Source organism: Rhinopithecus roxellana, chromosome 12 (assembly GCF_007565055.1).
Source record: "Rhinopithecus roxellana isolate Shanxi Qingling chromosome 12, ASM756505v1, whole genome shotgun sequence".
Classification (NCBI taxonomy): domain Eukaryota; kingdom Metazoa; phylum Chordata; class Mammalia; order Primates; family Cercopithecidae; genus Rhinopithecus; species Rhinopithecus roxellana.
In genome coordinates, this window is record NC_044560.1 from 133,154,724 (window position 1) to 133,168,795 (window position 14,072).

Consider the following 14,072-nt stretch of genomic DNA (forward strand, 5'->3'; position numbering starts at 1 on the left):
GCAGGTGACAACCTCTCTGTGCTGTGGATGAACCCCCACAGGGCTGCTGCGAGGGGTCATGGGTGACTGGGAGCCAAGAGCTTGGTGCAGGGCTGGGCAAATGCGGGGGGCCTGTCGGTGGGGGCCACTGTGATGGCCGGGGCGGCTCCCACAGTGTCTGTGGGAGGAGGGACCCAGTTCCTGCTCCCCCCGAAGGCCCCACCCCAGCTGTCCCAGGCCTGGGCCCTGGAGTCGCACACACCTGGTCTGATGCTGGTGGGACAGAAGTGCCCTCAGGCAGGTGACCACTCCTCTAGAGGCTTCGGGTTACTCATCTGTAAAATGAGAGGAATGCATCCGTTCACTCATTCACCCATTCATTTAGGAGTAACTCAGCAATGGGCCTCCTCTGTGGCCACCGCAGCGGCCCAGACAGCCTTTGACCTCATGGGAAGTTCGTGTGGGGCAGACAGACCTGTCCCCATGCAGCAGCAGCCCAGGTGGTCAGGGCTGAGGGATGGAAGCACAGGACCCAGCCTGGAAGGATGGAGGGGTGGGCAGTAGGGAGGCTTCCCGGAAGAGGGGAACAGTTGAGACCAGAGGACGGGGGGACAAGCAGGTGGAGTTTCTGTTCTGTCTTGTTCCCAGCTGGCTCCCCAGAGCCAGGCACAGTGCGCAGCCCAGAGAGTCCTGTGGCCGTAGTGAGAGGACAGAGGATGCGCAGATGTAAGTGGCCCCTCCACACCTGCTTCTCCGCCCAGCTCAGGCTGCCTTCATGGGAGCAGCCAGGAAAGGTGAGGCCCTGGCCCAGAGCTAGGACCATCAATGGAAGCCAGCCAGGGGAACCGGTTTGGCAGCGGGAACCCCGTGGGAGGCGGGTGGGGACCCGGCAGTCAACCTGTCTCAACTGGTCCCAAGAGGCCAGCGGGTGGTCAGAGCCGGCCTGGCCAAGGCTCCCAGGGTTGGCCCAGTTTCCCTGCTTGCCCTGGGGCCCAGGATGCAGGGCGGGCCGGGGGCCTCCTCTGTGTCTGCCCAGCCCCTTTTCCGAGCCCAATGCCGGCGCCCTGAGCGCTGCCCAGCCCTCCCTCATGGCCTTCCAGCCGGGCCCATCCCTGGTGGCCCTGACCTACTCTCTCGCAGCTCTCTAGGCCCAGCTCCTAGGGTCATCCACATACCCAACAGTCCCCATCTCCCCACTCTGCCTGCTGTCACTCCAGAGCTGTGTCCCATGTCCTCTGGCCTCTCCGTCCTCCCAGATGTCCCTCCACCCCCTTTGGCCCCATGCCCAGCCCGTGACTCTTCATCGTGAACCTGTCACCCCGCCCATCCCACTCCCTCCCCACTGCGGGGCACTAGGCTGTTCCCATAGTCACAGGAACAGGATCAGCCATGTGACCCTCACTAAGCCCAGAGGGCGGAGAGCAAGGCAGACCCTGAGGTGGCGGACGCCTGCGGACAGGGCAAGAGAAGCCTGGAAGGCGGGCGGCTGGCCCAGCTAGCAGCACGGGGTCTGGGGTATGTCCTCCGAAGCCTGGCCTCCTGCCCTCCCACCCATAAACCCCCAAAGGAAGGGGGCAAGGGGCACGCCTCCGGATATTTGCCTGGGGCCACCCCTTTCCTCTGGGCACTGCAAAGAGGGCAGGACAAACAGAGGAACTGAACATGTTTATGACTAGGCAGGGGCCCCACCCTGGGCCCTCCTGGGCAGCTCCAAGCCCTGCTGGCTTCCCCAGCAGGCGCTCCCTTCCCGACATAAGCTCCTGATCTCGTGGGGGCCACAGAAGCCGTGCCAGGCCTGGGAAGAGGGGGAAGAGCTAGGCAGAAAGGCTGGGCTTGCCCAGGTGCAGGGAGGGAGGGGTGGGGGCTGGGCTCCTGGGCCAGCTCCGAGCTTGGCAGTCAGGCTGCCCAGGGCTCCAAACCTCAGCAGGGCTGCTATGACCTGCCCTGTGTGACTTCACTTTCTGTGTCTGTGAATTGGGGATCTAACCCAACCTGGGGACCTCAATATGTGGCCCTGAGTGAGCAACTCAGCCACGCTGTGCCTCAGTTTCCTCCTCCGTTCAAAGATGGCGATGACAGTAGTTGCTTCCTGGAGTATTTCTTTCTTTCTTTATTTTTTTAAATGGAGTCTCGCTCTGTTGCCCAGGCTGGAGTGCAGTGGCGTGATCTCAGCTCACTGCAACCTCCGCCTCCGGGGTTCATGCAATTCTCCTGCCTCAGCCTCTCGAGTAGCTGAGATTAACAGTTGCCTGCCACCACGCCCAGCTAATTTTTGTACTTTTAGTAGAGACAGGGTTTCACCATGTTGGCCAGGCTGGTCTCGAACTCCTGACGTCTAGTGATCTGCCCTCTTCGGCATCCCAAAGTGCTGGGATTAGAGGGGTGAGCCCCCGCGACTGGCCTTACTGGAGTTTTTATAAGGAATTACGGAGAACACAGAGCACGGAGGGCCTGGCCCAGAGACAGCGGTTGGGATCAGAGCCAAGGCAAATCACACACAGTAAGTGCTCAGTAAGTGCCGGTCACCATTCCAGTAGCAGCCAGCACTTACTGAGTAGCTACTGTGTACCAGCCCTCTTCCAGGCACTTTACCCAGGTCCCACATCTGGCCCTGGAGGGAGGGGCCATTATAAGCCCCGGATTACAAACAGGGAAAACAAGGCACAGAGGGGGACTTCATTAACCCCGGTGACCCAGCTCGGTGACCCAGCTAGGGTGGCAGAGTGGACCCCAGACTTCAGGCCTGTCTGCAGAGATTCACGGGTTCCGGCCCTGCTGTGTCTAATCCCGTTCCATCCTCATCCCAATTCACAAATGGGGAAACTGAGGCCCAGAGAAGGGAAGGCCCTTGTCCAGGGCATGGACAGGAGAAGCAGCCGGTGAGAAGCAGCCAGGATTTGAACCTGGGCGGCTGTATGTGGAAGGCACTGAAGGCTGGGCTCTTACCTGCCTGTCCTGCTGCTCTGGAGGGCTGAGGTGATGCTGTTGGTTTTTATTATTATTATTATTATTATTATTATCATTATTGTATGATTACCATCATCCTCTCAAGGCTGGTCCTGGCCTCCCCTCTCCCTCCCCATTCTTTCTGTCTACACCCAGACCTTGCCTTTCCTCTCCTGGCCTAGTCTCTGCTGAGTGAGGGTCCCTCCCTCCTGTGTGACCTGTCCTGGACACCACAGGCAGTGGGAGGAAGCACAAAGTGGGCCCCCGGGCCCCCACCTCCCCCACGGCTGTTCACCAGCCTTTCCCATGGGCCTTTGCAGCAGGAAAGATGCTTAAAACCAACCCTTCCCACCAAAGGTGGCCTGAGGCTCAGCTTGGTACTCCCACTACCACAAGGGACCCATGGCCAGAGCAGACGCTGAAGCTGAGCTCACAGGCACCCCCAGCCGCCGTGGTAAAATTTCTCACTAAACTCACCAAGCAGAGCTGGGCCTGGAAGCCAGTCCTGCCCACTCCAGAGTCCACAGCCTTAAACCCTTTGCTGGCCCCCAAAATGCCTCCCTGTGGCCTGAGAGTCCCCACAGGACATGCCCATCACCACACTGCCCTCCTCTCCTCCCAAGCACCCCTGTACTCACTGTGCCCTGGCCACACAGGTCTCCCTGCTGTTCCTCAAATCCTAGACACGGTCCCACCTCAGCACCTTTGCATGGGCGAGTGCCCCATCTGTAACTCTCCTCTCACTGACCTCCCTCCTCCCCTGACTTCCCAGGCCCGCCTGTGCTCACAAGCCCTGCTCCTGTCCTGTCGCCCTCTACGCCCATCTCTGTTTTATCTTTCCTCAGGGCTCTTACCACATATATGGTGTGTGTGTGTGTGATTCTTTTTTTTTTTTTTTTTTTTGAGACGGAGTCTCGGTCTGTGGCCCAGGCTGGAGTGCAGTGGCCCGATCTCAGCTCACTGCAAGCTCCGCCTCCCGGGTTCACGCCATTCTCCTGCCTCAGCCTCCCGAGTAGCTGGGACTACAGGCACCCGCCACCTCGCCCGGCTAGTTTTTTGGGTTTTTTAGTAGAGACGGGGTTTCACCGTGTTAGCCAGGATGGTCTCGATCTCCTGACCTCGTGATCCGCCCGTCTCGGCCTCCCAAAGTGCTGGGATTACAGGCTTGAGCCACCGCGCCCCGTCTTTTTTTTTTTTAGACAGAGTTTCACTCTTGTTGCCCAGGCTGGAGTGCAATGGCGTGATCTCGGCTCACTGCAACCTCCACCTAGTGGGTTCGTGTGATTCTCCTGCCTCAGTCTCCCGAGAAGCTGGGATTACAAGCGTCCGCCACCATGCCCAGCTAATTTTTGTATTCTTAGTAGAGATGGGGTTTCACCATGTTGGCCAGGCTGGTCTTGAACTCCTCACCTCAGGTGATCCACCTGTCTCAGCCTCCCAAAGTGTTCGGATTACAGGCGTGAGCCACTGGGCCCAGCCGTGTGTGTAATTCTTTAGCGTCTGCCTCTCCCCTAGAATGTGTCAGCTCCACAGGGCAGGGACTGTCCTCTGTCTTGCCCCCTCACAGCCCAGGACAGCACATGGTAGGGACTCTGTGGAATGACTGTCCCTGCCCACTGCACTATTCCCCTGCTCAGAGGCCTTGGACAAGGTCCGGCAGCACCTGGAAAATCTTTCAGATTAGCAGCTGGGACCTGGGGGCAGTAGCCCCAGAGCAGCAGGGAGATGCAGCCGTCTGCCCCAGCCGGGGCACAGATGCCTCTGAAGTCCACTATTCGATCGCAAAAATGCAGGCATATTTTGTATCCTACTCTAAAATGTTTATTTCCAATTTAAAAAAATCTTTTGAATTCTTTAACATGTGGGACAGGCAGCGTTGACCTGGCCGAGCAGACGCTTCAGATTTTCCAGTCACCCCCGGCATCCTCTGACCTTTTATGGGAGGAAAAGGGTACTACCACCCCCATTCTACCCTACAAGGTTAATTGGCCCAAATGGAAAAGCAAGATCCACTGTGTGACAAAGCTGTCGCTGTGAGCAGGTGCACATGTAAAACCCCTTACCGCCTGCCCCACCCCCCTCCAGGCTCTGATCAAAGCTGCTGCCCCTGGAAGCGAAGGGGGCTGACCCAGAAACAGAGCAGGGGAGGTGGCCAGGACCACAGGCATCCTTTCATCATCACTAAAATGAAACCCGAATCAGGAAAGGGACCCAGAGTGGTCACTGCCTCCAGCCTGCACTCAGGCTTCTACCATGGGTCGCACTCACCACCCTGCCACAATCTTCACCTACCAGCTCTGGGAAGACCCCTCCCTGCCTCAGTTTACCCCCTACCTTCTGGGGATGTGCTCTGATGGCAGAGGCGCTGGGAGTCTGGCTTGCGGTCCCAGCACAGCAGGCTCCTTGCTGTCCCGAGTCCCCCACGCCATTCCTGCCTCCAAACCTTGGCTCAGCTCTTGCCCCCATCCTGCACAGCCCCAGACCCTCCTCTATCCACATCTCTCCTCAGGCCTCCCGCACTGAGCCTCGTTCCTCCAAGGAGTCCTCAGGTTTGGGACTGACACATCCTTAGGGTCCTCCTTAGCAAACACCTACTCCACCCACAAGTGACCCCATCGCACCCACCCCCGCATCGACCCATGCACCTGTCCATATCTACTGAAGGCTGACTCTGCTGGGCCTGGGGCCCATAGCAGTGCACCCAACAGTCAGAAACATCCCTGTCCTTGCAGCATTCACATTCTAGAAGGAAAGAGGCAGTCAGTGTATGAGATAAATCAGAAATGTATCTACTAAGTCCAGGGAGGAATGCTGAGATAGAAAATAACGTAGCAACCAGGAGCTGAGGGGAGGGGAGGCTGGAATTCTCAATAAAGTGGTCAAGGCTGGGCACGGTGGTTCACACCTGTAACCCCAGCACTTTGGGAGGCCAAGGAGGGAGGATCACTTGAGCCCAGGAGTTCAAGACCAGCTTGGGCAACCTAGTGAGACCCTGTCTCTACCCCCCAAAATAAAAAATAAATAAAAAATTAGCTGGGCGTGGTGGTGTGCGCCTGTGGTCCCAGCTACTGAGGAGGCTGAGGCGGGAGAATCACCTGAGCCTGGGAGGTCGAGTGCAGTGAGTGATCATGCCACTGCACTCCAGCCTAGGTGACAGGGCGAGACCTTGTCTCAAAAATAAGAATAACAGGCTGGGTGTAGTGGCTTATGCCTGTAATCCCAGCACTTTTTGGAGGCCAAGGCAGGCGGATCACTTGAGGTCAGAAGTTGGAGACCAGCCTGGCCAACCTCGTGATATCCCGTCTGTACCAAAAATACAAAAAATTAGCCGGGCGTGGTGGCAGGTGCCTGTAGTCCCAGCTACTTGGGAGGCTGAGGCAGGAGAACTGCTTGAACCTGGGAGGCAGAAGTTGCAGTGAGCCAAGATTGCGCCACTGTACTCCAGCCTGGGCGAGAGAGTGAGACTCCATCTCAAATAATAGTAATAATAATAATAATAATAATAAAATAAAGTGGTCAGGCAGGCCTTGCTGAGAAGGGGACACGTGAGCAGGGACCTGTGTGAGGAAGGGAGAGGGAGCCATATGGGGCCCTGGAGGAAGGGCAGCCCAGGAGGAAGGAACAGCCAGGGTGGTGGGAATTTGCTTGATATGGTCAAGGGGCAGCAAGGAGGCCGTGGGGCTGGAGCAGGGTGGGCGAGGGGGTGAGTGGAAGGACAGGCCAAGGAGGTAATGGGGCAGATCGTGTGGGGCTTTGGGGGCCACAGGGAGGGCCTGGTCCTTTCCCGAGTGAGATGGAGTTGCAGGGGTCTCTGAGCCCAGGAGGGCCACTGCCTGACTCAGGAGTTCACAGGCTCCCACTGGCTGGGAACAGTCTGTGGGGGCAGAACGGAAAGGGGTACCAGGGAGGAGGAAGCTGTGATAGTCCAGTGGAAATCAAGAGCACAGGCCCGTGGGGACTGCAGAGGGAGCAGCATGAGCAGGTTCCAGGCACGCTATAAAGGTGGAGGTGGCAGAACTGGTCAAAGGCTGCAGCATGAGCTCACAGGCAGGCGCTTGGTCTGGTCTTGCTCCATGTGGCACCCCCAGCACCTGGCCCAGAACCTGGTCAGCCTGGGTCCATTCCCTCCAAGGCCCTCAGTGTTGCCTCACACGTTACAGTTGTTTGCCTGTCTGTGGCCGTCGTCCTCGCTAAGTCAGTGGCTCATGTGGACAGACACCACGTTTTGGTTCACGATGGCTGCATCTCAGTGCCTAGAGCAGGGCGGGGACTCACAGGGGCCCCCCTTCGTGGCTGTGGACTCGCCCAGGCCATGTCAGGCACGCAGACCAGGCCACATGGAGCCCTCTAAACAGTTCTGGGTGCTGGGTGGGGAGTCCTCTTCCTTCCTGTTCCTCACACCAGGAAACTGAGGCCCAGAGGGGGAAGTCACTGCCCAGGGCTATCCAGTGCCAGGTCACAAAAGCAGCCACTCTGTCTCACAGAGAAGGCAAGTCAACATACCCCAGCCTCCTGTTCCCCGGTGGCCCCGGCTCCAGCCAAGGCCTCCACTCGAGAGAAAGGACCCTGGAGGTTTACAGGACAAAAACAGGGAGGGACAATGTCCCTGAAAATAACCAGACCAAGACCAGAAAAGCCACCTTGGTTAGAAGGGAATCTGAAGACATTACACAAATGCACACAGTTCTACATGGCTTCCCACTTTGGCTCAAACACTGACTCAACACGGCCCTGACTGGGAGGGCCCTGCCAACCTCGCAAACCTCACTTCCTCCCCTCGCTTCTCTCCAGCCGCGCTGGCCACCTTTGTGTATGTCTTGGACTCATCACAGCTGTTCCAGCTTCCAGGCCTCTGCACCTATCTTCCCTTCGCCAGAACTGCACTGCTCAGCCTTTCTTGATATTCAGGTCTTAGCGCAAATAAAACCTCCTCCGAAAGGCTGCCCCGACCCCCTAACAAAATGTGCACCCCACTTTTTATGTCTCTGTGGCACCACCCCCTGGCATCCTACACCTACTGACTGGCGGTGCCCCCAGCGGAATGTCAGCCCCCTGAGGGCAGGGACCTCTGTCTGTCTGGTTCTCGCTGGCATCTAGAGCAGTGGCTGGAACACAGTAGGTGCTCCAGACATATCCGTGGAACAAATGAGTGATGCCATTACTGAGGAGGCGCAGGGCACGGGGATCGCAGGGCACAGGGACGGGGCCGAGGCAGACACATGTCCCTGGGCCTCGTTCACTCACTGCCTGGAAGTCTGACCTTGATGCCTGGGGAGAAAGTGGGTCTTCAGAGACTGAATCTGGCTGTTCTGCAAGTAAGCTGGTGTGTGTCCCAACACCACAAAACGTCCCCCTACTGTGTGCACCCAGGCCCTCCCCACTGCAGGGGGCCCACCCAGCCACACGGCCTAGGCTGGGAATCTCGGGAAGTGACAGCGTATCCTGGCAAGAGCCAAATCACATGGGGGATGCCTCTGGAAATCCATGAGTTCCCACAATGGGTAAAAGCCCGTGAAGATGCAGATCGGGGTCGGGGGGCCTCTGGATTCAGCAGCATCTGTGGAGGGTGGAGGGGGCAGCCGTGTTCCCCTTTGTTCCTCCAGGTACAGCACCGTCCCTGCTGCCAGGCCTCTGCACGGACTGCGCCCCTAGCCTGGGTCCTGAAGAGGCCCCTGACCCCTCAACCTTCACCTTGTTATCCCTTCCTCTTCCTTCAAACTGCAGGTCCATGGCCAGGCGCGGGGGCTCATGCCTCTAATTCCAGCACTGTGGGAGGCTGAGGCAGGTGGATCACCTGATGTCAGGAGTTCAAGACCAGCCTGGCCAACATGGCAAAACCCCATCCCTACTAAAAATACAAAAATTAGCTGGGTGTGGTGGCATGTGCCTGCAGTCCCAGCTGCTTGGGAGGCTGAGGCACGAGAATCACTTGAACCCAGGAGGCAGAGGTTACAGTGAGCCAAGATCACGCCACTGCCCTCCAGCCTGGGTGACAGAGTGAGACTCCGTCTAAAAAAAACACTGCATGTCCCGTGCCTTCCCCTTGACAGCATCTGTCACAGCTGTAATTTTACGTTTGTCTGTATGGTCCTTAATTAGTATGTCTCCTACAATGAACGGGCAGCCCCATGAGGACAGGGCCTGTCTGTCCTGGCCACTGCTTTGTCCTCAGCACAGGCCTGGTGCAGTACAGGGGCTCAGCAGGCAGCTGGTGGTTAAGAGCCTACTGCCCAGTCCCAGGTACTGACTCTATGACTCCAAGCTGTGTGCCCCTGGACAAGTTACTTAACCTCTCTGGGCCTCAGTGTTCTCATCTGCAAACTGGGGGTAGTGATAGTCCCTACCTCCCAGGAATGTTGGACGAGCGAATAAGATGACACGTGTAAAACATTTACAACAGTGGCTGGTGCCGAGTGGGGCCTCACTGCAGGCTCGCTGCTGTTATCAGTACTGCCAATCTTGCTGCTGAATGATGAATGAATGAACAAATAAACTACAGAGGATGCCAGGCATGGTCCCTTATGCAAATATGTTAGCCTTACTTTCTCCAGGGTTGGGCGAGGGGAGCCTGACAGGCTGTTACTGTCTGATAACAGGTCTGCCTCTCCCACTGGACTGGGAGACCCAGGAGGGCAGGGCCTGGGGCCCCATCTTAGCTACCCTGTGTCCCCAGGCTTGCCCAGCACAAGGTAAGGTACAGGAGAAAGAGTGTGGCTGAATGAAGAGATGATGCTTCCTTTATCCAGCCAGGCCCAGGCTGGAGCTCAGAGGCCCCAGTGATGCCAGGGCTGGCAGTCTCAGGCCAAGCCCTCCTGCCCCGAATCTGGCCCAGCACAAAAAGGCACAGACATAAAGGTGCCCTTCACCCCTCAGAGGTACCCAGGGTGGGGATGGACACCACAACAGAGAGTGTGCGGGAGCCCATACAGCCTGGGAAATCAGAGCAGAGTCATTTATTCCTCCCCTGAGGCTGGGCAGGGGGAAGGGGGCGATGTGGCAGGAAAGAGGCTCTGCCCCCTCAGGGCCCAGCACCCAACCCTCTCACTGTCCACTTCCCCTGCTGTGCAACACACAAGGCTGTGCACAGACACCAGGAGATACACCAGGCAGCAACCATGGCCTCTCCTCATAGACCCAACACACAGCAACTAGCGAAACCATCCCACAACCCATGCACGCTCACACATGCACGCACACACATGCACGCACACACATGCATACTCACAAACATGCACACACACATGCATGCTCACACGCACACTCACAAATGCGTGCTCACATACATGCATACACATGCACACTCACACACATGCATACACACACACATGATCCCTAGACACAGATGCATGTAAGGACACACCAGAGCGTGCAGGACATGTGCAGCTGACACTACACAGAGCCAAGCCCTAAGACCACCACACAGACATGCAGATACACACCCAGCCACACAAACCACAGGCCTCCAGCCACATGCACTGGTCACACGGAAAGCTCCCTGGCCATTCTTCTCCAATATTTATCTTAGGAGAAAAAAGAAAACTTCCCGGCTAGCCAGCAACAGCAGCAATCCACCCTCAACCCTACAACATCCTGAGCACCCAGCGGCGGCCCGTACAGGAGCATGGGCTCAGGAGGCTGGTGACCAGGGCTCAGTGCCTTGCTTGCCGCGGGGCAGAGGAAAAGGACATTTACCAAGAGCCTCCGTTCCTGTCTCGAGAATATGGGGCGCCAGCAGAGCGTGCCCCAGAGGGAGCTTCTGAGGCTTCAGTGGGAGAAGGTGGGGGAGCGGCTCTTAAAGCCAGCCTGGCTCAGAGTACACGCTCAGCGGGTGGGAAGGCTGCGGCTCAGTCAGCCCACACCTGGACCCCAGAAGAGCCATGGATGGACCGTGGACTTTCACACATGCTGCAAAGACTCGTGCACCCAGAGATGCAGACACTCCCAGAGACCCACACACAGAAACACAGGGACACGTGCGTACACGCACAATGCCGCAGACACTCCACGACTTCGAGGGAAAGCCATGCTGCACCCCAAGACACACACACACACACAGATAACCCCCAAGATACAAATCTACACCAGAGGGCCCCCCGACCCCAAAACCACACACAGCAGGCAAGGAGACCTCCATGGACCCAGGTGCACCCAGTCAACTCCAGGATCACCCAGAGTGAGTGAGGCACAGTCTCACAGAAACTTCTGCCCCCATGCAAGCCAGACCCCAGGAGCGAGCTCCCACAGAGAGGCTCAGGGACCTACGCTCAGACGCCTGCAAGTCCCCAGCAGACAGGCACCTGCCATCACGCACATGTTTAAACACAGCGACCCCGCCCCAACCCCAAGAAAGGTGCAGCCTTCGCACATGCTCACACTGGCTCCAGTGGCCAGAGAGCAGACCCTCCTTCCCCAGCAGCCAGCCTAGCCCTCCCCTCTCCCCTCCCTCCTGAGGCCTGGCCAGCTCACCTCCACCACGCTCCTTCCCACTTCCTGGGCCACCCTCAATGGGGCGGGCCTGTGGAAAAACAGGCTTCCAGCTGGAAAGCAGAGTAGATCCAGGGCTCCCCAGGCCCTCGACGTGGGCACCCACCGAGGAGGGCTGGCTGGGCTCTATGCTCCAGCCTCCAGGGCAGCGGTGGTGACGCGGCCAGGCTGGCCAGGAGTTGAGCCTTGGCTGTGGCTTCCACCCACGGAGGGCGGGAGGGAGGCGGGGCTGAGCCTGGAGCTGGGGTGGGTGAGCCTGGAGCTGGGGTGGGTGGGCCTGGGCCACGTGGCCCATAGCTGCCTGGATAGACGGCAGGGCTGGGCGGGGACCCCAACCACAGCCTTTGCTTCAGCGGGGTCAGCCTCCCACCCACAGGCACACCCCGCCTCGCCCCCACATGCCAGTCTAGGTGCCAGGGGCTGGAAGGGGTGATTACACAGCAAGGCTGAGTGCCTGCAAGCGGCTGGCCAGGCAGCTAAGGGGCAGCCAGGTTTGAAACAAGGGACCGGGGTACGTACATGGGGGCAGCTGGGGAGTGACGGGCCGCTAGGTACAGAGCCCCGGGGAGGGGGGTGGGTGGGCTCTCTGACATGGAGCCAGAACTGGAGAGCTGGAACTTGCTTCTCCTCCACCCTGACCAAGGCTGGGATTCTACCAAGTGCCCAACATGGGCTGGAGGAAAGGGGCCACTCTGCCCCCCTCACCCATGAGGAGGAATCTGAGACAGCCTGACGGGGGAGGGGCGAGGTCAGGGGAGACCACGGTGAAGCCCCCATATCGCCATGCCAAGGTGTGAGAATGGGGCTGGGAGGTGTGGATGGCAGGAAAAGGAGGAGGGAGAGGAGGCCGGGAGGTGGAACGTCATGCCGGCGCCGCCTCACCAGGATGAAACTAACCTTGCTGAAAATAGGCAGCTCAACACGACAAGGCCTTATTCTGGGCCAGGCCCTGCTCTTGGCACAGGCGTGGGCTCAGGGCTTTGCCTCACTGTTGCCCTAAATGGGACAGGTCCTTCCGTAGGCCCCTTTCATCATGGAGGAAACTGAGGCCCGGAGAGGCAGAATGACTTGACGCCTGGGGGAGGTCAGGTGCTGGGACTCCCAGGCCGGGTGTCTGTCCTGGTGTCTGCGTCCTTAACCAGCTGCTCCGAGCATGAGGCTGGTGTGATCAGAACCCCCGTTCAGGAACAGAAGAAAAAGACGTTCCACCGCACTCCTCCCTCCCCTTCAAATCCCACCTCCCGTGCAAAGGCTGGCCCGAGGCAGAGCTCGCAGGTATAACTGTTTCTACTATGAACACTGTCTGTTTCCCCTCCACCCCAGCAGGCTGCGGAGGGCTGCCTGGTTCATCCCTTCTCACCCTCCGGCCCCACCTGAGGCACCTGCTCCTCCAAGAAGCCCTTCCTGCCACCCCAGGCTGGGTCAGGTATTCTCCGGGCTCCAGCCCTGCGCACTCCACCCTGCACCTCCCCATGTCAGCCCTGACCACCCAGGCTGTCGCTGTCTGCAGCCTACCCGCCTCTCATTCATTCACTGAGCTCCAGGCACATACCAGGCACGCCTGTGGGAGGCCCTGAGAATTCAGCACTGAACAAACTCCACAAAACTTCCTGCCCGGGGGAGCTGACATCCTAGAGGGGCTCCATCAGGGACTCCAGTCCGGTAGGCGGTAGGGACCAAGGCTGCTGGGTACCCGGGCCCAGGATGGGTACCCAGGCCACGGTGAATCCAGGGACAACCGTGAGCAAGTGCCCGGGCACATGGCAGACAGAGGCCCCTGGGTCCTTCCCACTGCCCTGCTCTGGCACACCCCTGCCCCCGCAGCCAACTCCTCCAGGGCAGATGTTATCTCCACACAGAGAACGTGGGCTGGGAGGCCAGCGCTAGCTGTCGGGGCCTGGAACTCCCATCTCCACCTCCGTCCACCCCCTGCCCACAGTGAGGAGGAAGTCCAAGGAGGGGCTGGGCTGGGCTCTGGACCACAGCAGGGCAGGTCTGGGGGATCCCAGAAGTCCCAGATCTCAGGCCACCGCCTCCCTGTGGGGTGTGGGTGGGGCATCTGTCGAGTAACCACCCGGAGAGCAGGAGCCAGGTGGGGCAGCTCTGCAAACCAGACGGGCAGGTTTGGGCTCTGGCGGGGGAGCGGGTGGGGACTGGACAGCTCTGGACAGCCGCAGGAAACAAGGTCTCCAGGGGACAGAGAGGGAGCTGCACTGGGCGATTCTCAGTGATTCCCACTTTACCACACTTACGCTTATCTACCCCTTTTCCTTTTCCTTCTCTCTGTCTTTATGATACAGGCACACGGTTCAAAAGCCAAAAGGCACCAAAGGGTAAACTGTGACAGGATGTCCTCCTTCCACCCTGGCCCAGCTCAGCCCTGGAGGCGAGACTTCCGGTTGTTTTTTTTTTTCTTTCTGAGAGATCCTACATGTGTGTACGGGTACACACGATTACCCACTTTTTTTTTTTTTTTTTTTTTTTTTGAGAGGGAGTCTTGCTCTGTCGCCCAGGCTGGAGTGCAGTGGCCAGATCTCAGCTCACTGCAAGCTCCGCCTCCCGGGTTCACGCCATTCTCCTGCCTCAGCCTCCCGAGTAGCTGGGACTACAGGCGCCCGCCACCTCGCCCGGCTAATTTTTTGTATTTTTAGTAGAGACGGGGT

At 58.6% G+C, this 14,072-nt stretch overlaps 1 protein-coding gene across 5 annotated transcripts in view; it reads right to left on the bottom strand.

Moving 5' to 3' along the window:
- Positions 1-14,072, bottom strand: part of PAK4 (p21 (RAC1) activated kinase 4) — a 54,060-nt gene that overhangs the window by 10,782 nt on the left and 29,206 nt on the right. For 2 of the 5 annotated variants that reach the window (XM_010380925.2, XM_010380926.2), the window contains exon 2: positions 242-314. The exons of 2 other annotated variants lie outside the window; for them this stretch is intronic. The gene's annotated coding sequence lies outside the window, so the exon portion shown is untranslated. Of the gene's footprint in view, positions 1-241; positions 315-11,391; positions 11,513-14,072 lie in introns of those variants that run through there. One more of the 5 variants, XM_030913110.1, reaches the window with a different exon arrangement.